The sequence below is a fragment of the Balaenoptera acutorostrata genome, unplaced genomic scaffold (assembly GCF_949987535.1).
Source record: "Balaenoptera acutorostrata unplaced genomic scaffold, mBalAcu1.1 scaffold_439, whole genome shotgun sequence".
Lineage (NCBI taxonomy): Eukaryota > Metazoa > Chordata > Mammalia > Artiodactyla > Balaenopteridae > Balaenoptera > Balaenoptera acutorostrata.
The window spans coordinates 157,324-183,654 of record NW_026645995.1 but is presented as its reverse complement, the minus strand read 5'-3'; the positions used below and the strand labels follow the sequence as shown (position 1 = coordinate 183,654).

Here is a 26,331-nt window from a genome sequence, read left to right as displayed (position 1 = left end):
GGAAGGCAGCCACACCCCACCCTCTCCCGGGGTGGCCGGCCCGCACCCAGAGTCCGCCGCAGGCCCGAGTGAAGATTGTGAGGCCCGCGAGCCCCTCGACCTGCCCCTGTCCGACCCCACCAGCGCCCATCCGCGCCGCAGCCACCTGTCTGCCCGTGTGTCTCTCCACAGCTCCCTCCAGAAAAAGCCCAGCCTCCACCGTTTCACCATGGCAGGGGGCGGGAGTGGGGTCGTGGGCCGGACCGGTTCTCCTGGCCGGCCGGTCACCAGGCGCAGGGAACTTTGCTTGGCAGTTGTCGTGGGGGAAAGGGTGGCCTTGTTGGGTCTAAGGGGTCGTGCCGACTCAAGGGTGGCTCCCAGTGGCTTCAGACCAACTGCCGTCGGGCAGGAGGGCCGGGCCGGCCACGGCCGGGCTTCGCCTAGAACTGTGTGGGCAGACAGGGTGGCCAATGCCCAAGGGACCGTGGGCCACGGGCCCTTAAGACCCCGGGGCCACGTCGTTGTGAGCGTCAAGCGGGATCTGGGGCGGAGGCCCAAGCGCCTATGGGCCTGGAGGGTCCCGCCTGACCTGAGCTGCGAGGTCACCCACGAGTCTGCCAACCCCGGGTCCCCGAGGACTCCTGTCACCTGCCTTGGCGGCGGCTGTGCCGTGTTGGAGAGGGTTGGCTACCGGGCTGTCGGCAAGCCCCAGCACCAGCTAAGCTGAGCCTCAAGAGTCACCCCGTAGCCCCCGCTGCCTTCTACGGCCATACCACCCTGAACGCGCCCCATCTCGTCTGATCCTGGAAGCTAAGCAGGGTCGGGCCTGGTTAGTACTTGGATGGGAGACCACATGGGAATACCGGGTGCTAGAGGCTTTTTTGCCTCCCACTATAAATTCTCCTTTAGTCGCCCACGGCTGAGGTCGCCTCCGCCTCCGCCGGACACCGCTGCAGGCCTCACCTCCTCAGGCCCCTCCCAACACAGTGTGCTCTGGAGGGTGCGCTCCCCGCCGGTCTGGCTTGACATGCGGCCAGAAGGCGGCCCTGGAAGATAGCCATAAACCAGCTGCTCCCGGGGTGGCTGGCCCTCACCCAGACTGCGCCGCAGGCCCGGGTGAAGGCCGTAAGGCCCATGAGGCCGTCGACCTACACCTGGCCACCCCCACCAGCGACCATCCATGCCAGAGCCACCTATCTGCCCGTGTGTCTCTATACAGCTCCCTCCAGAAAAAGCCCACCGTCTGCCATTTCACCACGCCTGGAGGCGGGAGCGGGGTCGTGGGCCGTGACCAGTTCTCCAGGTCAGCTGTCCTCCAGTACCCGGAACGGTTCGTGGATTTTGGCGTGGGTGCAAGGGTGGCTTTGCTGGGTCCAATGGGCCGTGCCGCATCAATGGTGGCTCCCAGTGGCTTTGGGCTACCTGCCCTCAGGCTGGAGGGCCGGCCCAGCCGCGGCTGGACTGCACCTACTACTGCGTGAGTGGACAGGGTTGGGAATGCCCAAGGGACCGTGGACCACGGGCCCTTAAGCCTTCGGAGCCACGTCTTTGTGAGCATCGAGCGGGATCTGGGGCGGTTTGTCAAGCGCCTATGTGCCTGGATGTTCCCGCCAGAACTGAGCTGCGAGGTCGTCCAAGACTCCACCAACCCCGGTCCCCGAGGCCTGCTGTCGCCTGCCTGGGTGGGCCGCAGGGCCGTGCTGCAGAGGGCTGGTCGCCGGACTGGCGGTAATTCGCCAGCACCAGCTAAGCTGAGCCTCAAGAGGCACCCCGTGGCCCCTGCTGCCTTCTACGGCCATACCACCCTAAACGCACCTCATCTCATCTGATCTCGGAAGCTAAGCAGGGTCGGCTCTGTTTACTACCTGGATGGGAGACCACCTGGGAATACTAGAGGCTGTAGTATTTTTTGCCTCCCGATCTGCCTTTTCTTGTAGTCGCCGGTGCTCGAGGCTTCCTCTGCTCCCGCCGGGCATGCCTGCAGGCCTCATCTACTCAAGCCTATCCCAACACAGCGTGCGCTGGAGGGGGCCCAGAACGCCCGTCTGGCTGGATATGCAGCCAGAAGGAGGCGCTGGAAGGCAGCCACACCCCACCCTCTCCCGGGGTGGCCGGCCCGCACCCAGAGTCCGCCGCAGGCCCGAGTGAAGATTGTGAGGCCCGCGAGCCCTTCGACCTGCCCCTGTCCGACCCCACCAGCGCCCATCCGCGCCGCAGCCACCTGTCTGCCCGTGTGTCTCTCCACAGCTCCCTCCAGAAAAAGCCCAGCCTCCACCGTTTCACCATGGCAGGGGGCGGGAGTGGGGTCGTGGGCCGGACCGGTTCTCCTGGCCGGCCGGTCACCAGGCGCAGGGAACTTTGCTTGGCAGTTGTCGTGGGGGAAAGGGTGGCCTTGTTGGGTCTAAGGGGTCGTGCCGACTCAAGGGTGGCTCCCAGTGGCTTCAGACCAACTGCCGTCGGGCAGGAGGGCCGGGCCGGCCACGGCCGGGCTTCGCCTAGAACTGTGTGGGCAGACAGGGTGGCCAATGCCCAAAGGACCGCGGGCCACGGGCCCTTAAGCCCCCGGGGCCACTTCTTGTGAGCGTCAAGCGGGATCTGGGGCGGAGGCCCAAGCGCCTATGGGCCTGGAGGGTCCCGCCTGACCTGAGCTGCGAGGTCACCCACGAGTCTGCCAACCCCGGGTCCCCGAGGACTCCTGTCACCTGCCTTGGCGGCGGCTGTGCCGTGTTGGAGAGGGTTGGCTACCGGGCTGTCGGCAAGCCCCAGCACCAGCTAAGCTGAGCCTCAAGAGTCACCCCGTAGCCCCCGCTGCCTTCTACGGCCATACCACCCTGAACGCGCCCCATCTCGTCTGATCCTGGAAGCTAAGCAGGGTCGGGCCTGGTTAGTACTTGGATGGGAGATCACATGGGAATACCGGGTGCTAGAGGCTTTTTTGCCTCCCACTATAAATTCTCCTTTAGTCGCCCACGGCTGAGGTCGCCTCCGCCTCCGCCGGACACCGCTGCAGGCCTCACCTCCTCAGGCCCCTCCCAACACAGTGTGCTCTGGAGGGTGCGCTCCCCGCCGGTCTGGCTTGACATGCGGCCAGAAGGCGGCCCTGGAAGATAGCCATAAACCAGCTGCTCCCGGGGTGGCTGGCCCTCACCCAGACTGCGCCGCAGGCCCGGGTGAAGGCCGTAAGGCCCATGAGGCCGTCGACCTACACCTGGCCACCCCCACCAGCGACCGTCCATGCCAGAGCCACCTATCTGCCCGTGTGTCTCTATACAGCTCCCTCCAGAAAAAGCCCACTGTCTGCCATTTCACCACGCCTGGAGGCGGGAGCGGGGTCGTGGGCCGTGACCAGTTCTCCAGGTCAGCTGACCTCCAGTACCCGGAACGGTTCGTGGATTTTGGCGTGGGTGCAAGGGTGGCTTTGCTGGGTCCAATGGGCCGTGCCGCATCAATGGTGGCTCCCAGTGGCTTTGGGCTACCTGCCCTCAGGCTGGAGGGCCGGCCCAGCCGCGGCTGGACTGCACCTACTACTGCGTGAGTGGACAGGGTTGGGAATGCCCAAGGGACCGTGGACCACGGGCCCTTAAGCCTTCGGAGCCACGTCTTTGTGAGCATCGAGCGGGATCTGGGGCGGTTTGTCAAGCGCCTATGTGCCTGGATGTTCCCGCCAGAACTGAGGTGCGAGGTTGTCCAAGACTCCACAAACCCCAGTCCCCGAGGCCTGCTGTCGCCTGCCTGGGTGGGCCGCAGGGCCGTGCTGCAGAGGGCTGGTCGCCGGACTGGCGGTAATTCGCCAGCACCAGCTAAGCTGAGCCTCAAGTGGCACCCCGTGGCCCCTGCTGCCTTCTACGGCCATACCACCCTAAATGCACCTCATCTCATCTGATCTCGGAAGCTAAGCAGGGTTGGCTCTGTTTACTACCTGGATGGGAGACCACCTGGGAATACTAGAGGCTGTAGTATTTTTTGCCTCCCGATCTGCCTTTTCTTGTAGTCGCCGGTGCTCGAGGCTTCCTCTGCTCCCGCCGGGCATGCCTGCAGGCCTCATCTACTCAAGCCTATCCCAACACAGCATGCGCTGGAGGGGGCCCAGCCCGCCCGTCTGGCTGGACATGCCGCCAGAAGGAGGCGCTGGAAGACAGCCACACCCCACCCTCTCCCGGGGTGCCGGCCCACACCCAGACTCCACCGCAGGCCTGGGTGAAGATTGTGAGGCCCGCGAGCCCCTCGACCTGCCCCTGGCCGACCCCACCAGCGCCCATGCGCGCCGCAGCCACCTGTCTGCCCGTGTGTCTCTCCACAGCTCCCTCCAGAAAAAGCCCAGCCTCCACCGTTTCACCATGGCAGGGGGAGGGAGTGGGTTCGTGGGCCGGACCGGTTCTCTGGGCCGGCCGGTCACCAGGCCCAGGGAACTTTGCTCGGCAGTTGTTGTGGGGGAAAGGGTGGCCTTGTTGGGTCTAAGGGGTCGTGCCGACTCAAGGGTGGCTCCCAGTGGCTTCAGACCAACTGCCGTCGGGCAGGAGGGCCGGGCCGGCCACGGCCGGGCTTCGCCTAGAACTGTGTGGGCAGACAGGGTGGCCAATGCCCAAAGGACCGCGGGCCACGGGCCCTTAAGCCCCCGGGGCCACTTCGTTGTGAGCGTCAAGCGGGATCTGGGGCGGAGGCCCAAGCGCCTATGGGCCTGGAGGGTCCCGCCTGACCTGAGCTGCGAGGTCACCCACGAGTCTGCCAACCCCGGGTCCCCGAGGACTCCTGTCACCTGCCTTGGCGGCGGCTGTGCCGTGTTGGAGAGGGTTGGCTACCGGGCTGTCGGCAAGCCCCAGCACCAGCTAAGCTGAGCCTCAAGAGTCACCCCGTAGCCCCCGCTGCCTTCTACGGCCATACCACCCTGAACGCGCCCCATCTCGTCTGATCCTGGAAGCTAAGCAGGGTCGGGCCTGGTTAGTACTTGGATGGGAGACCACATTGGAATACCGGGTGCTAGAGGCTTTTTTGCCTCCCACTATAAATTCTCCTTTAGTCGCCCACGGCTGAGGTCGCCTCCGCCTCCGCCGGACACCGCTGCAGGCCTCACCTCCTCAGGCCCCTCCCAACACAGTGTGCTCTGGAGGGTGCGCTCCCCGCCGGTCTGGCTTGACATGCGGCCAGAAGGCGGCCCTGGAAGATAGCCATAAACCAGCTGCTCCCGGGGTGGCTGGCCCTCACCCAGACTGCGCCGCAGGCCCGGGTGAAGGCCGTAAGGCCCATGAGGCCGTCGACCTACACCTGGCCACCCCCACCAGCGACCATACATGCCAGAGCCACCTATCTGCCCGTGTGTCTCTATACAGCTCCCTCCAGAAAAAGCCCACCGTCTGCCATTTCACCACGCCTGGAGGCGGGAGCGGGGTCGTGGGCCGTGACCAGTTCTCCAGGTCAGCTGTCCTCCAGTACCCGGAACGGTTCGTGGATTTTGGCGTGGGTGCAAGGGTGGCTTTGCTGGGTCCAATGGGCCGTGCCGCATCAATGGTGGCTCCCAGTGGCTTTGGGCTACCTGCCCTCAGGCTGGAGGGCCGGCCCAGCCGCGGCTGGACTGCACCTACTACTGCGTGAGTGGACAGGGTTGGGAATGCCCAAGGGACCGTGGACCACGGGCCCTTAAGCCTTCGGAGCCACGTCTTTGTGAGCATCGAGCGGGATCTGGGGCGGTTTGTCAAGCGCCTATGTGCCTGGATGTTCCCGCCAGAACTGAGCTGCGAGGTCGTCCAAGACTCCACCAACCCCGGTCCCCGAGGCCTGCTGTCGCCTGCCTGGGTGGGCCGCAGGGCCGTGCTGCAGAGGGCTGGTCGCCGGACTGGCGGTAATTCGCCAGCACCAGCTAAGCTGAGCCTCAAGAGGCACCCCGTGGCCCCTGCTGCCTTCTACGGCCATACCACCCTAAACGCACCTCATCTCATCTGATCTCGGAAGCTAAGCAGGGTCGGCTCTGTTTACTACCTGGATGGGAGACCACCTGGGAATACTAGAGGCTGTAGTATTTTTTGCCTCCCGATCTGCCTTTTCTTGTAGTCGCCGGTGCTCGAGGCTTCCTCTGCTCCCGCCGGGCATGCCTGCAGGCCTCATCTACTCAAGCCTATCCCAACACAGCGTGCGCTGGAGGGGGCCCAGAACGCCCGTCTGGCTGGATATGCAGCCAGAAGGAGGCGCTGGAAGGCAGCCACACCCCACCCTCTCCCGGGGTGGCCGGCCCGCACCCAGAGTCCGCCGCAGGCCCGAGTGAAGATTGTGAGGCCCGCGAGCCCTTCGACCTGCCCCTGTCCGACCCCACCAGCGCCCATCCGCGCCGCAGCCACCTGTCTGCCCGTGTGTCTCTCCACAGCTCCCTCCAGAAAAAGCCCAGCCTCCACCGTTTCACCATGGCAGGGGGCGGGAGTGGGGTCGTGGGCCGGACCGGTTCTCCTGGCCGGCCGGTCATCAGGCGCAGGGAACTTTGCTTGGCAGTTGTCGTGGGGGAAAGGGTGGCCTTGTTGGGTCTAAGGGGTCGTGCCGACTCAAGGGTGGCTCCCAGTGGCTTCAGACCAACTGCCGTCGGGCAGGAGGGCCGGGCCGGCCACGGCCGGGCTTCGCCTAGAACTGTGTGGGCAGACAGGGTGGCCAATGCCCAAAGGACCGCGGGCCACGGGCCCTTAAGCCCCCGGGGCCACTTCTTGTGAGCGTCAAGCGGGATCTGGGGCGGAGGCCCAAGCGCCTATGGGCCTGGAGGGTCCCGCCTGACCTGAGCTGCGAGGTCACCCACGAGTCTGCCAACCCCGGGTCCCCGAGGACTCCTGTCACCTGCCTTGGCGGCGGCTGTGCCGTGTTGGAGAGGGTTGGCTACCGGGCTGTCGGCAAGCCCCAGCACCAGCTAAGCTGAGCCTCAAGAGTCACCCCGTAGCCCCCGCTGCCTTCTACGGCCATACCACCCTGAACGCGCCCCATCTCGTCTGATCCTGGAAGCTAAGCAGGGTCGGGCCTGGTTAGTACTTGGATGGGAGATCACATGGGAATACCGGGTGCTAGAGGCTTTTTTGCCTCCCACTATAAATTCTCCTTTAGTCGCCCACGGCTGAGGTCGCCTCCGCCTCCGCCGGACACCGCTGCAGGCCTCACCTCCTCAGGCCCCTCCCAACACAGTGTGCTCTGGAGGGTGCGCTCCCCGCCGGTCTGGCTTGACATGCGGCCAGAAGGCGGCCCTGGAAGATAGCCATAAACCAGCTGCTCCCGGGGTGGCTGGCCCTCACCCAGACTGCGCCGCAGGCCCGGGTGAAGGCCGTAAGGCCCATGAGGCCGTCGACCTACACCTGGCCACCCCCACCAGCGACCGTCCATGCCAGAGCCACCTATCTGCCCGTGTGTCTCTATACAGCTCCCTCCAGAAAAAGCCCACTGTCTGCCATTTCACCACGCCTGGAGGCGGGAGCGGGGTCGTGGGCCGTGACCAGTTCTCCAGGTCAGCTGACCTCCAGTACCCGGAACGGTTCGTGGATTTTGGCGTGGGTGCAAGGGTGGCTTTGCTGGGTCCAATGGGCCGTGCCGCATCAATGGTGGCTCCCAGTGGCTTTGGGCTACCTGCCCTCAGGCTGGAGGGCCGGCCCAGCCGCGGCTGGACTGCACCTACTACTGCGTGAGTGGACAGGGTTGGGAATGCCCAAGGGACCGTGGACCACGGGCCCTTAAGCCTTCGGAGCCACGTCTTTGTGAGCATCGAGCGGGATCTGGGGCAGTTTGTCAAGCGCCTATGTGCCTGGATGTTCCCGCCAGAACTGAGGTGCGAGGTTGTCCAAGACTCCACAAACCCCAGTCCCCGAGGCCTGCTGTCGCCTGCCTGGGTGGGCCGCAGGGCCGTGCTGCAGAGGGCTGGTCGCCGGACTGGCGGTAATTCGCCAGCACCAGCTAAGCTGAGCCTCAAGTGGCACCCCGTGGCCCCTGCTGCCTTCTACGGCCATACCACCCTAAACGCACCTCATCTCATCTGATCTCGGAAGCTAAGCAGGGTTGGCTCTGTTTACTACCTGGATGGGAGACCACCTGGGAATACTAGAGGCTGTAGTATTTTTTGCCTCCCGATCTGCCTTTTCTTGTAGTCGCCAGTGCTCGAGGCTTCCTCTGCTCCCGCCGGGCATGCCTGCAGGCCTCATCTACTCAAGCCTATCCCAACACAGCATGCGCTGGAGGGGGCCCAGCCCGCCCGTCTGGCTGGACATGCCGCCAGAAGGAGGCGCTGGAAGACAGCCACACCCCACCCTCTCCCGGGGTGCCGGCCCACACCCAGACTCCACCGCAGGCCTGGGTGAAGATTGTGAGGCCCGCGAGCCCCTCGACCTGCCCCTGGCCGACCCCACCAGCGCCCATGCGCGCCGCAGCCACCTGTCTGCCCGTGTGTCTCTCCACAGCTCCCTCCAGAAAAAGCCCACCCTCCACCGTTTCACCATGGCAGGGGGCGGGAGTGGGGTCGTGGGCCGGACCGGTTCTCCTGGCCGGCCGGTCACCAGGCGCAGGGAACTTTGCTCGGCAGTTGTTGTGGGGGAAAGGGTGGCCTTGTTGGGTCTAAGGGGTCGTGCCGACTCAAGGGTGGCTCCCAGTGGCTTCAGACCAACTGCCGTCGGGCAGGAGGGCCGGCCCAGCCACGGCCGTGCTTCACCTAGAACTGTGTGGGCAGACAGGGTGGCCAATGCCCAAGGGACCGCGGGCCACGGGCCCTTAAGACCCCGGGGCCACGTCGTTGTGAGCGTCAAGCGGGATCTGGGGCGGAGGGCCAAGCGCCTATGGGCCTGGAGGGTCCCGCCTGACCTGAGCTGCGAGGTCACCCACGAGTCTGCCAACCCCGGGTCCCCGAGGACTCCTGTCACCTGCCTTGGCGGCGGCTGTGCCGTGCTGGAGAGGGTTGGCTGCCGGGCTGTCGGCAAGCCCCAGCACCAGCGAAGCTGAGCCTCAAGAGTCACCCCGTGGCCCCCGCTGCCTTCTACGGCCATACCACCCTGAACGCGCCCCATCTCGTCTGATCCTGGAAGCTAAGCAGGGTCGGGCCTGGTTAGTACTTGGATGGGAGACCACATGGGAATACCGGGTGCTATAGGCTTTTTTGCCTCCCACTATAAATTCTCCTTTAGTCGCCCACGGCTGAGGTCGCCTCCGCCTCCGCCGGACACCGCTGCAGGCCTCACCTCCTCAGGCCCCTCCCAAAACAGTGTGCTCTGGAGGGTGCGCTCCCCACTGGTCTGGGTGGACATGCGGCCAGAAGGCGGCCCTGGAAGATCGCCAAAAACCAGACGCTCACGTGGTGGCTGGCCCTCACCCAGACTGCGCTGCAGGCCCGGGTGAAGGCCGTAAGGCCCATGAGGCCGTCGACCTACACCGGGCCATCCCCACCTGCGCCCATCCACGCCACAGCCACCTATCTGCCCGTGTGTCTCTATACAGCTCCCTCCAGAAAAAGCCCACCCTCTGCCATTTCACCACGCCTGGAGGCTGGAGTGGGGTCGTGGTCCGTGTCCATTTCTCCAGGTCAGCTGACCTCCAGTACCCGGAACGTTGCGTGGATTTTGGCGTGGGTGCAAGGGTGGCTTTGCTGGGGCTAAGGGGCCGTGGTGGCCCAATGGTGGCTCCCACTGGCTTTGGGCCAACTGCCGTCAGGCAGGAGGGCCGGCCCGGCATTAGCCGGGCTGCGCCTAGCACTGCGTGGGTGGACACAGTGGGGAATGCCAAAAGGACAGCAGGCCACTGGCCCTCCAGCCTCAGAGGCCACGTCCTTGTGAGCATTCAGCGGGATCTGGGGCGGAGCCTCAAGCGCCTACGGGTCTGGAGGTTCCCGCAAGAACTGGGCTGCAAGGTCGCCCAAGAATCTGCCACCTCCGTGTCCCCGAGGCCTCCTGTCGCCTGCCTGGGCAGGCAGCAGGGCCTTGCAGGAGAGGGCTGGCCACCGGCCTGGCGATAAGTCACCAGCACCAACGAAGCTGAGCCTCAAGAGGCACCCCGTGGCCCCCGCTGCCTTCTATGGCCATACAACCCTGCGCGCAACCCATCTCATCTGATCTCACAAGCTAAGCAGGATCGGGCCTGGTTAGTACTTGGATGGGAGACTACATGGGAATACCGGGTGCTGTAGGCTTTTTTCCGTCCCGCACCACCTTCTCGTTTAGTCGCCTGTGGCCGAGGCCGGCTCCTCCCCTGCCGGCCACCGCCACAGGCCTCACCTCCTCAGGCCCCTCCCAACACAGCGTGCGCCGGAATGGGCGCCCCCAGCCGCACTGGCTGGACATGCGGCCAGAAGTCGGCCCTGTTAGGCAGCCACACCCCAGCCGCTCTCGGGGTGGCTGGCCCAGACCCAGACTCCACCGCAGGACCGGGTGACAGCCGTGAGGCATGCGAAGCCCTCGTCCTGCACTTGACCACCTCCGCCAGCGCCCATCCGCGCCACAGCCACCTGTCTGCCTGTGTGTCTCTCCACAGCTCCCTCCGGAAAAAGCCCACCTTCCGCTGTTTCGCCATGGCTGGGTGCGGGAGCGAGGTCATGGGCCGGGTCCGGTTTTCCGGGCCGGCCGGCCACCATGCGCTGGGAACAGTGCTCAGTGGGTGGCGTGGGGGCAAGGGTGGCCTTGCTGGGTCCAATGGGCCGTGCCACATCAATGGTGGCTCCCAGTGGCTTTGGGCTACCTGCCCTCAGGCAGGAGGGCCGGCCCAGCCGCGGCTGGACTGCACCTACTACTGTGTGGGTGGACAGGGTTGGGAATGCCCAAGGGACCGTGGACCACGGGCCCTTAAGCCTTCGGAGCCACGTCTTTGTGAGCGTCGAGCGGGATCTGGGGCGGTTCGCCAAGCGCCTATGTGCCTGGATGTTCCCGCCAGAACTGAGCTGCGAGGTCGTCCAAGACTCCACCAACCCCGGTCCCCGAGGCCTGCTGTCGCCTGCCTGGGTGGGCCGCAGGGCCGTGCTGCAGAGGGCTGGTCGCCGGACTGGCGGTAATTCGCCAGCACCAGCTAAGCTGAGCCTCAAGAGGCACCCCGTGGCCCCTGCTGCCTTCTACGGCCATACCACCCTAAACGCACCTCATCTCGTCTGATCTCGGAAGCTAAGCAGGGTCGGCTCTGTTTACTACCTGGATGGGAGACCACCTGGGAATACTAGAGGCTGTAGTATTTTTTGCCTCCCGATCTGCCTTTTCTTGTAGTCGCCGGTGCTCGAGGCTTCCTCTGCTCCCGCCGGGCATGCCTGCAGGCCTCATCTACTCAAGCCTATCCCAACACAGCGTGCGCTGGAGGGGGCCCAGCCCACCCGTCTGGCAGGATATGCCGCCAGAAGGAGGCGCTGGAAGGCAGCCACACCCCACCCTCTCCCGGGGTGGCCGGCCCGCACCCAGAGTCCGCCGCAGACCTGGGTGAAGATTGTGAGGCCCGCGAGGCCCTGGACCTGCCCCTGGCAGACCCCACCAGCGCCCAACCGCGCCGCAGCCACCTGTCTGCCCGTGTTTCTCTCCACAGCTCCCTCCAGAAAAAGCCCAGCCTCCACCGTTTCACCATGGCAGGGGGCGGGAGTGGGTTCGTGGGCCGGACTGGTTCTCTGGGCCGGCCGGTCACCAGGCCCAGGGAACTTTGCTCGGCAGTTGTTGTGGGGGAAAGGGTGGCCTTGTTGGGTCTAAGGGGTCGTGCCGACTCAAGGGTGGCTCCCAGTGGCTTCAGACCAACTGCCGTCGGGCAGGAGGGCCGGCCCGGCCGCGGCCGGGCTTCGCCTAGAACTGTGTGGGCAGACAGGGTGGCCAATGCCCAAGGGACCGCGGGCCACGGGCCCTTAAGTCCCCGGGGCCACGTCTTTGTGAGCCTGAAGCGGGATCTGGGGCAGAGGGCCAAGCGCCTATGGGCCTGGAGTGTCCCGCCTGACCTGAGCTGCGAGGTCACCCACGAGTCTGCCAACCACGGGTCCCCGAGGACTCCTGTCACCTGCCTTGGTGGCGGCTGTGCCGTGCTGGAGAGGGTTGGCTGCCGGGCTGTCGGCAAGCCCCAGCACCAGCGAAGCTGAGCCTCAAGAGTCACGCCGTGGCCCCTGCTGCCTTCTACGGCCATACCACCCTGAACGCGCCCCATCTCGTCTGATCCTGGAAGCTAAGCAGGGTCGGGCCTGGTTAGTACTTGGATGGGAGACCACATGGGAATACCGTGTGCTATAGGCTTTTTTGCCGCCCACTATAAATTCTCCTTTAGTCGCCCACGGCTGAGGTCGCCTCCGCCTCCGCCGGACACCGCTGCAGGCCTCACCTCCTCAGGCCCCTCCCAACACAGTGTGCTCTGGAGGGTGCGCTCCCTGCCGGTCTGGCTGGACATGCGGCCAGAAGGGGGACCTGGAAGATAGCCAAAAACCAGACGCTCACGTAGTGGCTGGCCCTCTCCCAGACTGCGCCGTAGGCCCGGGTGAAAGCCGTAACGCCCAAGAGGCCGTCGACCTACACCTGGCCGCCCCCACCAGCGCCCATCCACGCTGCAGCCACCTATCTGCCCGTGTGTCTCTATACAGCTCCCTCCAGAAAAAGCCCACCCTCTGCCATTTCGCCACGCCTGAAGGCGGGAACGGGGTCGTGGGCTGTGACCAGTTCTCTAGGTCAGCTCAATTCCAGTACCCGGACCGGTGCGTGGCTTTTGGCGTGGGTGCAAGGGTGGCTTTGCTGGGGCTAAGGGGCCGTGGCGGCCCAATGGTGGCTCCCACTGGCTTTGGGCCAACTGCCGTCGGGCAGGAGGGCCGGCCCGGCCTTAGCCGGGCTGTGCCTAGCACTGCGTGGGTGGACACAGCGGGGAATGCCAAAAGGACAGCAGGCCACTGGCCCTCCTGCCTCAGAGGCTATGTCCTTGTGAGCATCGAGTGGGATCTGGGGCGGAGCCTCAAGCGACTACGGGTCTGGAGGTTCCCGCAAGAACTGGGCTGCAAGGTCGCCCAAGACTCTCCCACCTCCAGGTCCCCGAGGCCTCCTGTCGCCTGCCTGGGCAGGCCGCAGGCCCGTGTAGGAGAGGGCTGGCCATCGGCCTGGCGGTAAGTCACCAGCACCAGCGAATCTTAGCCTGAAGAGGTACCCCGTGGCCCCCACTGCCTTCTATGGCCATACAATCCTGAGCACATCCCATCTCATCTGATCTCACAAGCTAAGCAGGATCGGGCCTGGTTAGTACTTGGATGGGAGACTACATGGGAATACCGGGTGCTGTAGGCTTTTTTCCCTCCCGCACCACCTTCTCCTTTAGTCGCCCGTGGCCGAGGCCGGCTCCTCCCCTGCCGGGCACCGCCGCAGGCCTCACCTCCTCAGGCCCCTCCCGATACGGTGTGCACCGGAAGGGGCGCCCCCAGCCGCACTGGCTGGACATGCGGCCAGAAGGAGTCCCTGTTAGGCAGCCGCACCCCAGCCGATCCCGGGGTGGCTGGCCTGGACCCATACTCCACCGCAGCCCCGGGTGACAGCCGTGAGGCACGCGAAGCCCTCGTCCTGCACCTGGCCACCTCCGCCAGCGCCCATCCATGCCGCAGCCACCTGTCTGCCTGTGTGTCTCTCCACAGCTCTCTCAGGAAAAAGCCCACCCTCCGCTGTTTCGCCATTGCCGGGTGCGAGAGCGTGGTCGTGGGCCGGGTCCGGTTCTCCGGGCCGGCCGGCCAGCATTCGCTGGGAACAGTGCTCAGTGGGTGGCGTGGGGGCAAGGGTTGTCTTGCTGGTTCCAATGGGCCGTGGCGCATCAATGGTGGCTCCCAGTGGCTTTGGGCTACCTGCCGTCAGGCAGGAGGGCCGGCCCAGCCGCGGCTGGACTGCACCTACTACTGCATGGGTGGACAGGGTTGGGAATGCCCAAGGGCCCGTGGACCATGGGCCCTTAAGCCTTCGGAGCCACGTCTTTGTGAGCATCGAGCGGGATCTGGGGCGGTGCGCCAAGCACCTATGTGCCTGGATGTTTCCGCCAGAACTGAGCTGCGAGGTCGTCCAAGACTCCACCACCCCCGGACCCCGAGGCCTGCTGTCGCCTGCCTGGGTGGGCCGGAGGGCCGTGCTGCAGAGGGCTGGTCACCGGATTGGCGGTAATTCTCCAGCACCAGCTAAGCTGAGCCTCAAGAGGCACCCCGTGGCCCCTGCTGCCTTCTACGGCCATACCACCCTAAACGCAACTCATCTCGTCTGATCTTGGAAGCTAAGCAGGGTCGGGTCTGTTTACTACCTGGATGGGAGACCACCTGGGAATACTAGATGCTGTAGTATTTTTTGCCTCCCGATCTGCCTTTTCTTGTAGTCGCCGGTGCTCGAGGCTTCCTCTGCTCCTGCCGGGCACAACTGCAGGCCTCATTTTCTCAAGCCTCTCCCAACACATCGTGCGCTGGAGGGGCTCCTGTCCGCCCGTCTGGCTGGACATGCCGCCAGAAGGAGGCCCTGGAAGGCAGCCACACCCCACCCTCTCCCGGGGTGGCCGGCCCAGACCCAGACTCCGCTGTAGGCCCGGGTGAATGTCGTGAGGCCCGCGAGGCCCTGTTCCTGCCCCTGGCCAACCCCACCAGCGCCCATCCGCGCCGCAGCCACCTGTCTGCCCGTGTGTCTCTCCACAGCTCCCTCCAGAAAAAGCCCAGCCTCCACCGTTTCACCATGGCAGGGGGCGGGAGTGGGGTCGTGGGCCGGACCGTTTCTCCGGGCCGGCCTGTCACCAGGCGCAGGTAACATTGCTCGGCAGTTGGCGTGGGGGAAAGGGTGGCCTTGTTGGGTCTAAGGGGTCGTGCCGACTCAAGGGTGGCTCCCAGTGGCTTCAGACCAACTGCCGTCGGGCAGGAGGGCCGGCCCGGCCGTGGCTGGGCTTCGCCTATAACTGTGTGGGAAGAAAGGGTGGCCAATGCCCAAGGGACCGTGGGCCATGGGCCCTTAAGACAGCGGGGCCACGTCGTTGTGAGCGTCAAGCGGGATCTGGGGCGGAGGGCCAAGCGCCTTTGGGCCTGGAGGGTCCCGCCTGACCTGAGCTGCGAGGTCACCCACGAGTCTGCCAACCCCGGGTCCCCGAGGACTCCTGTCACCCGCCTTGGCGGCGGCTGTGCCGTACTGGAGAGGGTTGGCTGCCAGGCTGTCGGCCAGCCCCAGCACCAGCGAAGCTGAGCCTCAAGAGTCACCCCGTGGCCCCCGCTGCCTTCTACGGCCATACCACCCTGAACGCGCCCCATCTCTTCTGATCCTGGAAGCTAAGCAGGGTCGGGCCTGGTTAGTACTTGGATGGGAGACCACATGGGAATACCGGGTGCTGTAGGCTTTTTTGCCTCCCACTATAAATTCTCCTTTAGTCGCCCACGGCTGAGGTCGCCTCCGCCTCCGCCGGACACCGCTGCAGGCCTCACCTCCTCAGGCCCCTCCCAACACAATGTGCTCTGGAGGGTGCGCTCCCCGCCGGTCTGGCTGGACATGCGGCCAGAAGGCGGCCCTGGACGATAGCCATAAACCAGCCGCTCCCAGGGTGGCTGGCCCTCACCCAGACTGTGCCGCAGGCCCGGGTGAAGGCCGTAAGGCCCACGAGGCCCTCGACCTACACCTGGCCACCCCCACCAGCGCCCATCCACGCCGCAGCCACCTATCTGCCCGTGTGTCTCTAGACAGTTCCCTCCAGAAAAAGCCCACCCTCTGCCATTTCGCCATGCCTGGAGGCGGGAGCGGGGTCGTGGGCCGTGACCAGTTCTCCAGGTCAGCTGACCTCCAGTGCCCGGAACAGTGCGTGGCTTTTGGCGTGGGCGCAAGGGTGGCTTTGCTGGGGCTAAGGAGCCGTTGCGGCCCAATGGAGGCTCCCACTGGCTTTGGGCCAACTGCCGTCGGGCAGGAGGGCCGGCCCGGCCTTAGCCGGGCTGCGCCTAGCACTGCGTGGGTGGACACAGTGGGGAATGCCAAAAGGACAGCAAGCCACTGGCCCTCCAGCCTCAGAGGCCACGTCCTTGTGAGCATCGAGCGGGATCTGGGGCGGAGCCTCAAGCGCCTATGGGTCTGGAAGTTCCCGCAAGAACTGGGCTGCAAGGTCGCCCAAGATTCTGCTACCTCCGGTTCCCCGAGGCCTCCTGTCGCCTGCCTGGGCAGGCAGCAGGGCCATGCAGGAGAGGGCTGGCCACCGGCCTGGCGGTAAGTCACCAGCACCAGCGAAGCTGAGCCTCAAGAGGCACCCCGTGGCCCCCACTGCCTTCTATGGCCATACAACCGTGAGCGCATCCCATCTCATCTGATTTCACAAGCTAAGCAGGATCGGGCCTGTTTAGTACTTGGATGGGAGACTACATGGGAATACCGGGTGCTGTAGGCTTTTTTCCCTCCTGCACCACCTTCTCCTTTAGTCGCCCGTGGCAGAGGCCGGCTCCTCCCCTGCCGGGCACCGCCGCAGGCCTCACCTCCTCAGGCCCCTCCCAACACTGCGTGCGCCGGAAGGGGTGCCCCCAGCCGGACTGTCTGGACATGTGGCCAGAAGGCTGCCCTGTTAAGCAGCCGCACTCCTGCTGCTCCCGGGGTGGCTGGCCCGGACCCAGACTCCGCCTCAGGCCCTGGTGACAGCCGTGAGGCACGCGAAGCCCTCGTCCTGCACCTGGCCACCCCCGCCAGCGCCCATCCGCGCCGCAGACACCTGTCTGCCTGTGTGCCTCTCCACAGCTCCCTCCGGATAAAGCCGACCCTCCGCTGTTTCGCTATGGCCGGGTTCGGGAGCGAGGTCGTGGGCCGGGCCTGGTTCTCCGGGCCGGCTGGCCACCATGCGCTGGGAAGAGTGCTCAGAGGGTGGCGTGGGGGCAAGGGTGGCCTTGCTGGGTCCAATGGGCCGTGCCGCATCAATGGTGGCTCCCAGTGGCTTTGGGCTACCTGCCGTCAGGCAGGAGGGCCGGCCCAGCCGCAGCTGGACTGCACCTACTACTGCATGGGTGGACAGGGTTTTGAATGCCCAAGGGACCGTGGACCATGGGCCCTTAAGCCTTCGGAGCCACGTCTTTGTGAGCGTCGAGCGGGATCTGTGGCGGTTCGCCAAGTGCCTATGTTCCTGGATGTTCCCGCCAGAACTGAGCTGCGAGGTCGTCCAAGACTCCACCACCCCCGGACCCGAGGCCTGCTGTCGCCTGCCTGGGTGGGCCGCAGGGCCGTGCTGCAGAGGGCTGGTCGCCGGACTGGCGGTAATTTGCCAGCACCAGCTAAGCTGAGCCTCAAGAGACACCCCGTGGCCCCTGCTGCCTTCTACGGCCATCCCATCCTAAACGCACCTCATCTCGTCTGATCTCGGAAGCTAAGCAGGGTCGGCTCTGTTTACTACCTGGATGGGAGACCACCTGGGAATACTAGATGCTGTAGTATTTTTTGCCTCCCGATCTGCCTTTTCTTGTAGTCGCCGGTGCTTGAGGCTTCCTCTGCTCCCGCCGGGCATGCCTGCAGGCCTCATCTACTCAAGCCTCTCCCAACACAGCGTGCGCTGGAGGGGGCCCAGCCCGCCCGTCTGGCGGGACATGCCTCCAGAAGGAGGCCCTGGAAGGCAGCCACACCCCATCCTCCCGTGGGGTGGCCGGCCAGGACCAGACTCCGCCGCAGAACTGGGTGAAGATTGTGAGGCCCGCGAGGCCCTGGACCTGCCCCTGGCCGACCCCACCAGCGCCCAACCGCGCCGCAGCCACCTGTCTGCCCGTGTGTCTCTCCACAGCTCCCTCCAGAAAAAGCCCAGCCTCCACCGTTTCACCATGGCAGGGGGCGGGAGTGGGGTCGTGGGCCGGACCGGTTTTCCGGGCCGGCCGGTCACCAGGCGCAGGGAACTTTGCTCGGCAGTTGTTGTGGGGGAAAGGGTGGCCTTGTTGGGTCTAAGGGGTCGTGCCGACTCAATGGTGGCTCCCAGTGGCTTCAGGCCAACTGCCGTCGGGCAGGAGGGCCGGGCTTCGCCTAGAACTGTGTGGGCAGACAGGGTGGCCAATGCCCAAGGGACCGCGGGCCACGGGCCCTTAAGCCCCTGGGGCCACGTTGTTGTGAGTGTCAAGCGCGATCTGGGGCGGAGGGCCAAGCGCCTTTGGGCCTGGAGGGTCCCGCCTGACCTGAGCTGCGAGGTCACCCACGAGTCTGCCAACCACGGGTCCCCAAGGCCTTCTGTCGCCTGCCTTTTCGGGCGGCTGGGCAGTGCTGGAGAGGGTTGGCTGCCGGGCTGTCGGCAAGCCCCAGCACCAGCGAAGCTGAGCCTCAAGAGTCACCCCGTGGCCCCCGCTGCCTTCTACGGCCATACCACCCTGAACGCGCCCATTCTCGTCTGATCCTGGAAGCTAAGCAGGGTCGGGCCTGGTTAGTACTTGGATGGGAGACCACATGGGAATACCGTGTGCTATAGGCTTTTTTGCCTCCCACTATAAATTCTCCTTTAGTCGCCCACGGCTGAGGTCGCCTCCGCCTCCGCCGGACACTGCTGCAGGCCTCACCTCCTCAGGCCCCTCCCAAAACAGTGTGCTCTGGAGGGTGCGCTCCCCGCTGGTCTGGGTGGACATGCGGCCAGAAGGCGGCCCTGGAAGATAGCCAAAAACCAGACGCTCACGTGGTGGCTGGCCCTCACCCAGACTGCGCTGCAGGCCCGGGTGAAGGCCGTAAGGCCCATGAGGCCGTCGACCTACACCGGGCCATCCCCACCTGCGCCCATCCACGCCACAGCCACCTATCTGCCCGTGTGTCTCTATACAGCTCCCTCCAGAAAAAGCCCACCCTCTGCCATTTCACCACGCCTGGAGGCTGGAGTGGGGTCGTGGTCCGTGTCCATTTCTCCAGGTCAGCTGACCTCCAGTACCCGGAACGTTGCGTGGATTTTGGCGTGGGTGCAAGGGTGGCTTTGCTGGGGCTAAGGGGCCGTGGTGGCCCAATGGTGGCTCCCACTGGCTTTGGGCCAACTGCCGTCAGGCAGGAGGGCCGGCCCGGCATTAGCCGGGCTGCGCCTAGCACTGCGTGGGTGGACACAGTGGGGAATGCCAAAAGGACAGCAGGCCACTGGCCCTCCAGCCTCAGAGGCCACGTCCTTGTGAGCATTCAGCGGGATCTGGGGCGGAGCCTCAAGCGCCTACGGGTCTGGAGGTTCCCGCAAGAACTGGGCTGCAAGGTCGCCCAAGAATCTGCCACCTCCGTGTCCCCGAGGCCTCCTGTCGCCTGCCTGGGCAGGCAGCAGGGCCTTGCAGGAGAGGGCTGGCCACCGGCCTGGCGATAAGTCACCAGCACCAACGAAGCTGAGCCTCAAGAGGCACCCCGTGGCCCCCGCTGCCTTCTATGGCCATACAACCCTGCGCGCAACCCATCTCATCTGATCTCACAAGCTAAGCAGGATCGGGCCTGGTTAGTACTTGGATGGGAGACTACATGGGAATACCGGGTGCTGTAGGCTTTTTTCCGTCCCGCACCACCTTCTCGTTTAGTCGCCTGTGGCCGAGGCCGGCTCCTCCCCTGCCGGCCACCGCCACAGGCCTCACCTCCTCAGGCCCCTCCCAACACAGCGTGCGCCGGAATGGGCGCCCCCAGCCGCACTGGCTGGACATGCGGCCAGAAGTTGGCCCTGTTAGGCAGCCACACCCCAGCCGCTCTCGGGGTGGCTGGCCCAGACCCAGACTCCACCGCAGGCCCGGGTGACAGCCGTGAGGCACGCGAAGCCCTCGTCCTGCACCTGACCACCACCGCCAGTGCCCATCCGCGCCGCCGCCACCTGTCTGCCTGTGTGTCTCTCCACAGCTCCCTCCGGAAAAAGCCCACCTTCCGCTGTTTCGCCATGGCTGGGTGCGGGAGCGAGGTCATGGGCCGGGTCCGGTTTTCCGGGCCGGCCGGCCACCATGCGCTGGGAACAGTGCTCAGTGGGTGGCGTGGGGGCAAGGGTGGCCTTGCTGGGTCCAATGGGCCGTGCCACATCAATGGTGGCTCCCAGTGGCTTTGGGCTACCTGCCCTCAGGCAGGAGGGCCGGCCCAGCCGCGGCTGGACTGCACCTACTACTGTGTGGGTGGACAGGGTTGGGAATGCCCAAGGGACCGTGGACCACGGGCACTTAAGCCTTCGGAGCCACGTCTTTGTGAGCGTCGAGCGGGATCTGGGGCGGTTCGCCAAGCGCCTATGTGCCTGGATGTTCCCGCCAGAACTGAGCTGCGAGGTCGTCCAAGACTCCACCAACCCCGGTCCCCGAGGCCTGCTGTCGCCTGCCTGGGTGGGCCGCAGGGCCGTGCTGCAGAGGGCTGGTCGCCGGACTGGCGGTAATTCGCCAGCACCAGCGAAGCTGAGCCTCAAGAGGCACCCCGTGGCCCCCACTGCCTTCTACGGCCATACCACCCTGAACGCGCCCCATCTCGTTTGATCCTGGAAGCTAAGCAGGGTCGGGTCTGGTTAGTACTTGGATGGGAGACCACATGGGAATACCGGGTGCTGTAGGCTTTTTTGCCTCCCACTATAAATTCTCCTTTAGTCGCCCACGGCTGAGGTCGCCTCCGCCTCCGCTGGACACCGCTGCAGGCCTCACCTCCTCAGGCCCCTCCCAACACAGTGTGCTCAGGAGGGTGCGCTCCCCGCCGGTCTGGCTGGACATGCGGCCAGAAGGCGGCCCTGGAAGATAGCCATAAACCAGCCGCTCCCGGGGTGGCTGGCCCTCACCCAAACTGAGCCGCAGGCCAGGGTGAATGCCGTAAGGCCCACGAGGCCCTCGACCTACACCTGGCCGCCCCCACCAGCGCCCATCCACGCCGCAGCCACCTATCTGCCCGTGTGTCTCTATACAGCTCCCTCCAGAAAAAGCCCAACCTCTGCCATTTCCCCATGCCTGGAGGCGGGAGCGGGGTCGTGGGCCTTGACCGGTTCTCCAGGTCAGCTGACCTCCAGGCCCCGGAACTGTGCATGGCTGGTGGCATGGGTGCAAGGGTGGCTTTGCTGGGGCTAATGGGCATGGCGGCCCAATGGTGGCTCCCAGTGGCTTTGGGCCAACTGCCGTCGGGCAGGAGGGCCTGCCCGGCCTTAGCCGGGCTGCGCCTATCACTGTGTGGTTGGACACAGTGGGGAATGCCAAAAGGGCAGCAGGCCACTGGCCCTCCAGCCTCAGAGGCCACGTCCTTGTGAGCATCGAGCGGGATCTGGGGCGGAGCCTCAAGCGACTACGGGTCTGGAGGTTCCCTCAAGAACTGGACTGCAATGTCGCTCAAGCCTCTGCCACCTCCGGGTCCCCGAGGCCTCCTTTCGCCTGCCTGGGTAGGCAGCAGGGCCATGCAGGAGAGGGCTGGCCACCGGCCTGGCGGTAAGTCACCAGCACCAGCAAAGCTGAGCCTCAAGAGTCACCCCGTGGCCCGCACTGCCTTCTACAGCCATACCCCCCTGAACGCGCACCATCTCGTCTGATCCTGGAAGCTAAGCAGGGTCGGGCCTGGTGAGTAGTTGGATGGGAGACCACATGGGAATACCGGGTGCTGTAGGCTTTTTTGCCTCCCACTATAAGTTCTCCTTTAGTCGCCCATGGCTGAGGTCGCCTCCGCCTCCGCTGGACACCGCTGCAGGCCTCACCTCCTCAGGCCCCTCCCAAGACAGTGTGCTCTGGAGGGTGCGCTCCCCGCCGGTCTGGCTGGACATGCGGCCAAAAGGCGGCCCTGGAAGATAGCCATAAACCAGCCGTTCCTGGGGTGGCTGGCCCTCACCCAGACTCCGCCGCAGGCCCGGGTGAAGATTGTGAGGCCCGCGAGGCCCTCGACCTTCCCCTGGCCGACCCCACCAGCGCCCAACCGCGCCGCAGCCACCTGTCTGCCCGTGTGTCTCTCCACAGCTCCCTCCAGAAAAAGCCCACCCTCCACCGTTTCACCATGGCAGGGGGCGGGAGTGGGGTCGTGGGCCGGACCGGTTCTCCGGGCCGGCCGGTCACCAGGCCCAGGGAACTTTGCTTGGCAGTTGGCGTGGGGGAAAGGGTGGCCTTGTTGGGTCTCAGGGGTCGTGCCGACTCAAGGGTGGCTCCCAGTGGCTTCAGGCCAACTGCCGTCGGGCAGGAGGGCCGGCCCGGCCGCGACCGGGCTTCGCCTAGAACTGTGTGGGCAGACAGGGTGGCCAATGCCCAAGGGACCGTGGGCCACGGGCCCTTAAGCCCCTGGGGCCACGTCGTTGTGAGCGTCAAGCGGGATCTGGGGCGGAGGGCCAAGCGCCTATGGGCCTGGAGGGTCCCGCCTGACCTGAGCTGCGAGGTCACCCACGAGTCTGCCAACCCCGGGTCCCCGAGGCCTTCTGTCGCCTGCCTTGGCGGGCGGCTGGGCAGTGCTGGAGAGGGTTGGCTGCCAGGCTGTTGGCAAGCCCCAGCACCAGCGAAGCTGAGCCTCAAGAGTCACGCCGTGGCCCCCGCTGCCTTCTACGGCCATACCATCCTGAACGCGCCCCATCTCGTCTGATCCTGATAGCTAAGCAGGGTCCGGCCTGGTTAGTACTTGGATGGGAGACCACATGGGAATACCGGGTGCTGTAGGCTTTTTTGCCTCCCACTATAAATTCTCCTTTAGTCACCCACGGCTGAGGTCGCCTCCGCCTCCGCCGGACACCGCTGCAGGCCTCACCTCCTCAGGCCCCTCCCAACACAGTGTGCTCAGGAGGGTGCGCTCCCCGCAGGTCTGGCTGGACATGCGGCCAGAAGGCGGCCCTGGAAGATAGCCATAAACCAGCCGCTCCCGGGGTGGCTGGCCCTCATCCAAACTGAGCCGCAGGCCTGGGTGAATGCCGTAAGGCCCACGAGGCCCTCGACCTACACCTGGCCGCCCCCACCAGCGCCCATCCACGCCACAGCCACCTATCTGCCCGTGTGTCTCTATACAGCTCCCTCCAGAAAAAGCCCAACCTCTGCCATTTCAGCACGCCTGGAGGCGGGAGCGGGGTCGTGGGCCTTGACCGGTTCTCCAGGTCAGCTGACCTCCTGGCCCCGGAACTGTGCATGGCTGGTGGCGTGGGTGCAAGGGTGGCTTTGCTGGGGCTAAGGGGCGTGGCGGCCCAATGGTGGCTCCCAGTGGCTCTGGGTCAACTGCCGTCGGGCAGGAGGGCCTTCCCGGCCTTAGCCGGGCTGCGCCTATCAGTGCGTGGTTGGACACAGTGGGGAATGCCAAAAGGGCAGCAGGCCACTTGCCCTCCAGCAGCAGAGGCCACGTCCTTGTGAGCATCGAGCGGGATCTGGGGCGGAGCCTCAAGCGGCTACGGGTCTGGAGGTTCCCGCAAGAACTGGACTGCAAGGTCGCCCAAGCCTCTGCCACCTCCGGGTCCCCGAGGCCTCCTTTCGCCTGCCTGGGTAGGCAGCAGGGCCATGCAGGAGAGGGCTGGCCACCGGCCTGGCGGTAAGTCACCAGCACCAGCGAAGCTGAGCCTCAAGAGTCACCCCGTGGCCCTCACTGCCTTCTACGGCCATACCCCCCTGAACGCGCCCCATCTCGTCTGATCCTGGAAGCTAAGCAGGGTCGGGCCTGGTTAGTACTTGGATGGGAGACCACATGGAAATACCGGGTGCTGTAGTCTTTTTTGCCTCCCACTATAAATTCTCCTTTAGTCGCCCACGGCTGAGGTCGCCTCCGCCTCCGCCGGACACCGCTGCAGGCCTCATCTCCTCAGGCCCCTCCCAACAGAGCGCGCCAGAGGGGGCGCTCTCCGCCTTCCTGGCCGGCCAGGCGGCCAGAAGGCGGCCCTGGAAGGCAGCCGCATCTCAGCTGCTCCGGGGGTGTCTGGTCTGGACCCAGACTCCGCCTCAGGCGCGGGTGCCGGCCGTCCGGCCCGCGAGCCCCTTGACCTGCACCTGGCCGCCCCCACTAGAGCCCAGCCCCGGCGCAGCCACCTATCTGCCAGTGTGTCTCTCCACAGCTCCCTTCCCAAAAAGCACCCCCCCCCGCCGCCGTTTCGCCATGGCCGTGGTGCGGGAGCGGGGGCGGCGATCGGGGCCGGTTCTACGGGCCGGCCGGCCGCAAGGCTCCGGGTCCTGTGCTCGGCGGGTGGCGTGGGGGCAAGGGTGGCCTTGCTGGGGCTAAGGGGCCGTGGTGACTCAATAGTGGCTCCAGTGGGTTAAGGGCCGACTGCCGTCGGGCAGGAGGGCCGGCCCGGGCTGCGGCTGGGCTGCGCCTAGCGCCGCGTGGGCGGGCAGCAGGGAGGCCCAAGGGACCGCTGGCCCCGGGCCCTGAAGCCTGCGGGGCCACGGCCCTATGAGGGACGTGCGGGATCTGGGGCCGGGCGCCAAGCGCCGAACGGTTTGGTGGGTCCGGCCCGCCCTGGGCTGGGAGGTCGCCAACACCTCTGCCACCCCCCACCCGCCCCGGTACCCGAGGACGCCCTTCCCCTGCCTGGGCGGGCGGCGGGGCCCTGCCGGGGCGGGCTGGCTGCCGGGCTGGCAGAAAGGCGGAAGCGCCAGCGAAGCTGGGCCTCAAGAGGCACTCCCCGGGCCCCTCTTGCGTCTACGGCCATACCACCCTGAACGCGCCCGATCTCCTCTGATCTCGGAAGCTAAGCAGGGTCGGGCCTGGTTAGTACTTGGATGGGAGACCGCCTGGGAATACCGGGTGCTGTAGGCTTTTTGCCGCCCGCTCCGTTTTCTCCTTTAGCCGCCCGTGGCCTCGGCCGCCGCCTCAGCCCCCGCCCAGGCACCGCCGCTGGCCCCACCTCCTCCGGCCCCTCTCACCACAGCGCGCCAGAGGGGGCGCTCCCCGCCGGCCTGGCCGGGCAGGAGGCCAGCAGGCGGCCCTGGAAGGCAGACGCACCCCAGCCGCTCCTGGGGTGGCTGGCCCGGAACCAGACTCCGCCGCAGGCCAGGGTGCCGGCCGTGCGGCCCGCGAGGCCGTCCACCTGCACTTGGCCGCGCCCACCAGAGCCCAGCCGCGCTGCAGCCAGCTGGCTGCCCGTGTGTCTCTCCGCAGCTCCCTCTGGGAAAAGCCCCTTGGGGCTGAGAGGTTTGGTGAGGTTAGGTGAGCAAACGCAGACCCTTTAAAGTACTACTGCGTGGTACCCATCCCATGGGTCACAAATCTCCAGGTTCAAGGGCATCTTCCTACATCGAAAACATGCATGAGAAACCCAGAAGATGGTAGGCCGTGTGATCGGGAAAGTTTTCTAAAACGCCCCTCATTTCTCACCTCCTTGTGCTCGGGTTCGCCATTCCAGCCGCTTTACTAGCAATCTCCCTCCTTGGAGAATCAGCACCTTTAACCTCCTGTTCCGTACAGGTTGCAATTTGTCCTGAGGATGAACGGGAAGAGGGGGAACCAATGAGAGACTAGCTCTAGGTGTTGGGACAGGCACAGGTCACTCAATTTTCCCATCAGGAAGAAGAATTAACCACAGGCTCAGCCTGCCGCCCAGAACCAGAATAGGGCCTGAAGCAATCCTGCGCTTTTGCGGCCAGCTCCCAAGAAAGCGAGTTGAAAAATGGAGCTCAGGGTCACTGCAATTCACAAACCTGCAGAGTTATAAATGATAACTCTCGTCCACAAATATATTGAGGGAAGGCAACGAAGAGGATTTGAAAGCAAGGCAGAATTGCAGGAAACAGATTTCAGGAGGTAGATTCGAATCGCCTTTAAAGCACAGGAAAAGCTGCAAAACCTCGATAATGATGCCCTTGGCCAAAAAGGGCGTGTGTGTTTTTTCCTGCATATATTCAGGAAAAAACGCATAAGCCCTTTTTGGCCAACCAAGCAACCTGGAAAGGCAAATCAGCGCTACAAAGAAGTCTCGCTTCCCATCGGTCAAAAGGGCCATGCTGAATAAAGTGTCAAAACCAGAAATGCAGGACAGGCCATGGAGAAACCGGAGCCTTGCTACGCTGATGGGCGGGATGTAAATTGCCAACAGCCACTCTGGAGAAGTGTACGGTGTGTCCTGAAACAACTAAAAAACTCAGTTTAGAGAGCATAGGGCACTTTCACTCATGGGCGTATAAATTGGGAAAACTAAAAATCAGCAAGACACAGGCACCCCAAAGTTTAGGGCTGCTCTGTTGACAAGAATCTCCACTTCGTTACACCTTAAATATCCCAGGACAGAGAAAAATGGATAAAGAAGTTGTGGTCCTTATGTACAATGGAATATCACTCAGCCATGAAATCAACGTCATAAGGCTAGTAGCAGCATGATGAGTGGTTTTAGGTACGACGATTCTAAGTGAAATAAGTCACACAGAAAAGGACGCTTATCATAAGATATCACTTATAGTGGGAAAGTAAAAACCGCTACACTTGAACTGAAATACAAAACAGAACAGAGTCACACGTTTAGAAAACACACTATGGCTGCTTAACGGGAAAGGAGAGGTGGGGTGATGCATAAAACAAGGGTTTCAAATTAGCTCAGATACCGTTCCATAAACCCAATATGTAATAGACAAGACCTACTCCTTGCTCAGTGAACTGGACT

At 64.8% G+C, this 26,331-nt stretch overlaps 2 non-coding genes and 21 pseudogenes across 2 annotated transcripts; all 23 read left to right on the top strand.

The window, feature by feature from the left end:
• The first annotated feature begins 738 nt into the window (after positions 1-738).
• On the top strand, positions 739-857 carry LOC130706779 (5S ribosomal RNA; annotated as a pseudogene).
• A 909-nt stretch (positions 858-1,766) lies between these two features.
• On the top strand, positions 1,767-1,885 carry LOC130706775 (5S ribosomal RNA; annotated as a pseudogene).
• Positions 1,886-2,792: 907 nt separating this feature from the next.
• On the top strand, positions 2,793-2,911 carry LOC130706791 (5S ribosomal RNA; annotated as a pseudogene).
• A 909-nt stretch (positions 2,912-3,820) lies between these two features.
• On the top strand, positions 3,821-3,939 carry LOC130706771 (5S ribosomal RNA; annotated as a pseudogene).
• Positions 3,940-4,846: 907 nt separating this feature from the next.
• Positions 4,847-4,965, top strand: LOC130706788 (5S ribosomal RNA; annotated as a pseudogene).
• A 909-nt stretch (positions 4,966-5,874) lies between these two features.
• LOC130706774 (5S ribosomal RNA) lies at positions 5,875-5,993 on the top strand (annotated as a pseudogene).
• A 907-nt stretch (positions 5,994-6,900) lies between these two features.
• LOC130706790 (5S ribosomal RNA) lies at positions 6,901-7,019 on the top strand (annotated as a pseudogene).
• A 909-nt stretch (positions 7,020-7,928) lies between these two features.
• On the top strand, positions 7,929-8,047 carry LOC130706772 (5S ribosomal RNA; annotated as a pseudogene).
• A 907-nt stretch (positions 8,048-8,954) lies between these two features.
• LOC130706787 (5S ribosomal RNA) lies at positions 8,955-9,073 on the top strand (annotated as a pseudogene).
• Positions 9,074-9,983: 910 nt separating this feature from the next.
• On the top strand, positions 9,984-10,102 carry LOC130706746 (5S ribosomal RNA; annotated as a pseudogene).
• A 910-nt stretch (positions 10,103-11,012) lies between these two features.
• Positions 11,013-11,131, top strand: LOC130706785 (5S ribosomal RNA; annotated as a pseudogene).
• A 908-nt stretch (positions 11,132-12,039) lies between these two features.
• LOC130706778 (5S ribosomal RNA) lies at positions 12,040-12,158 on the top strand (annotated as a pseudogene).
• Positions 12,159-13,068: 910 nt separating this feature from the next.
• On the top strand, positions 13,069-13,187 carry LOC130706733 (5S ribosomal RNA; annotated as a pseudogene).
• Positions 13,188-14,097: 910 nt separating this feature from the next.
• LOC130706794 (5S ribosomal RNA) lies at positions 14,098-14,216 on the top strand (annotated as a pseudogene).
• Positions 14,217-15,124: 908 nt separating this feature from the next.
• Positions 15,125-15,243, top strand: LOC130706777 (5S ribosomal RNA). The gene has a single exon (XR_009006875.1). It is a non-coding gene; the product is annotated as a 5S ribosomal RNA (ribosomal RNA).
• Positions 15,244-17,181: 1,938 nt separating this feature from the next.
• LOC130706808 (5S ribosomal RNA) lies at positions 17,182-17,300 on the top strand (annotated as a pseudogene).
• An 893-nt stretch (positions 17,301-18,193) lies between these two features.
• LOC114237983 (5S ribosomal RNA) lies at positions 18,194-18,312 on the top strand (annotated as a pseudogene).
• A 910-nt stretch (positions 18,313-19,222) lies between these two features.
• On the top strand, positions 19,223-19,341 carry LOC114237981 (5S ribosomal RNA; annotated as a pseudogene).
• A 910-nt stretch (positions 19,342-20,251) lies between these two features.
• LOC130706809 (5S ribosomal RNA) lies at positions 20,252-20,370 on the top strand (annotated as a pseudogene).
• Positions 20,371-21,279: 909 nt separating this feature from the next.
• LOC130706789 (5S ribosomal RNA) lies at positions 21,280-21,398 on the top strand (annotated as a pseudogene).
• A 909-nt stretch (positions 21,399-22,307) lies between these two features.
• On the top strand, positions 22,308-22,426 carry LOC130706795 (5S ribosomal RNA; annotated as a pseudogene).
• Positions 22,427-23,335: 909 nt separating this feature from the next.
• Positions 23,336-23,454, top strand: LOC130706751 (5S ribosomal RNA; annotated as a pseudogene).
• Positions 23,455-24,375: 921 nt separating this feature from the next.
• LOC130706725 (5S ribosomal RNA) lies at positions 24,376-24,494 on the top strand. Its single transcript, XR_009006874.1, has one exon. It is a non-coding gene; the product is annotated as a 5S ribosomal RNA (ribosomal RNA).
• Positions 24,495-26,331: the final 1,837 nt, after the last annotated feature.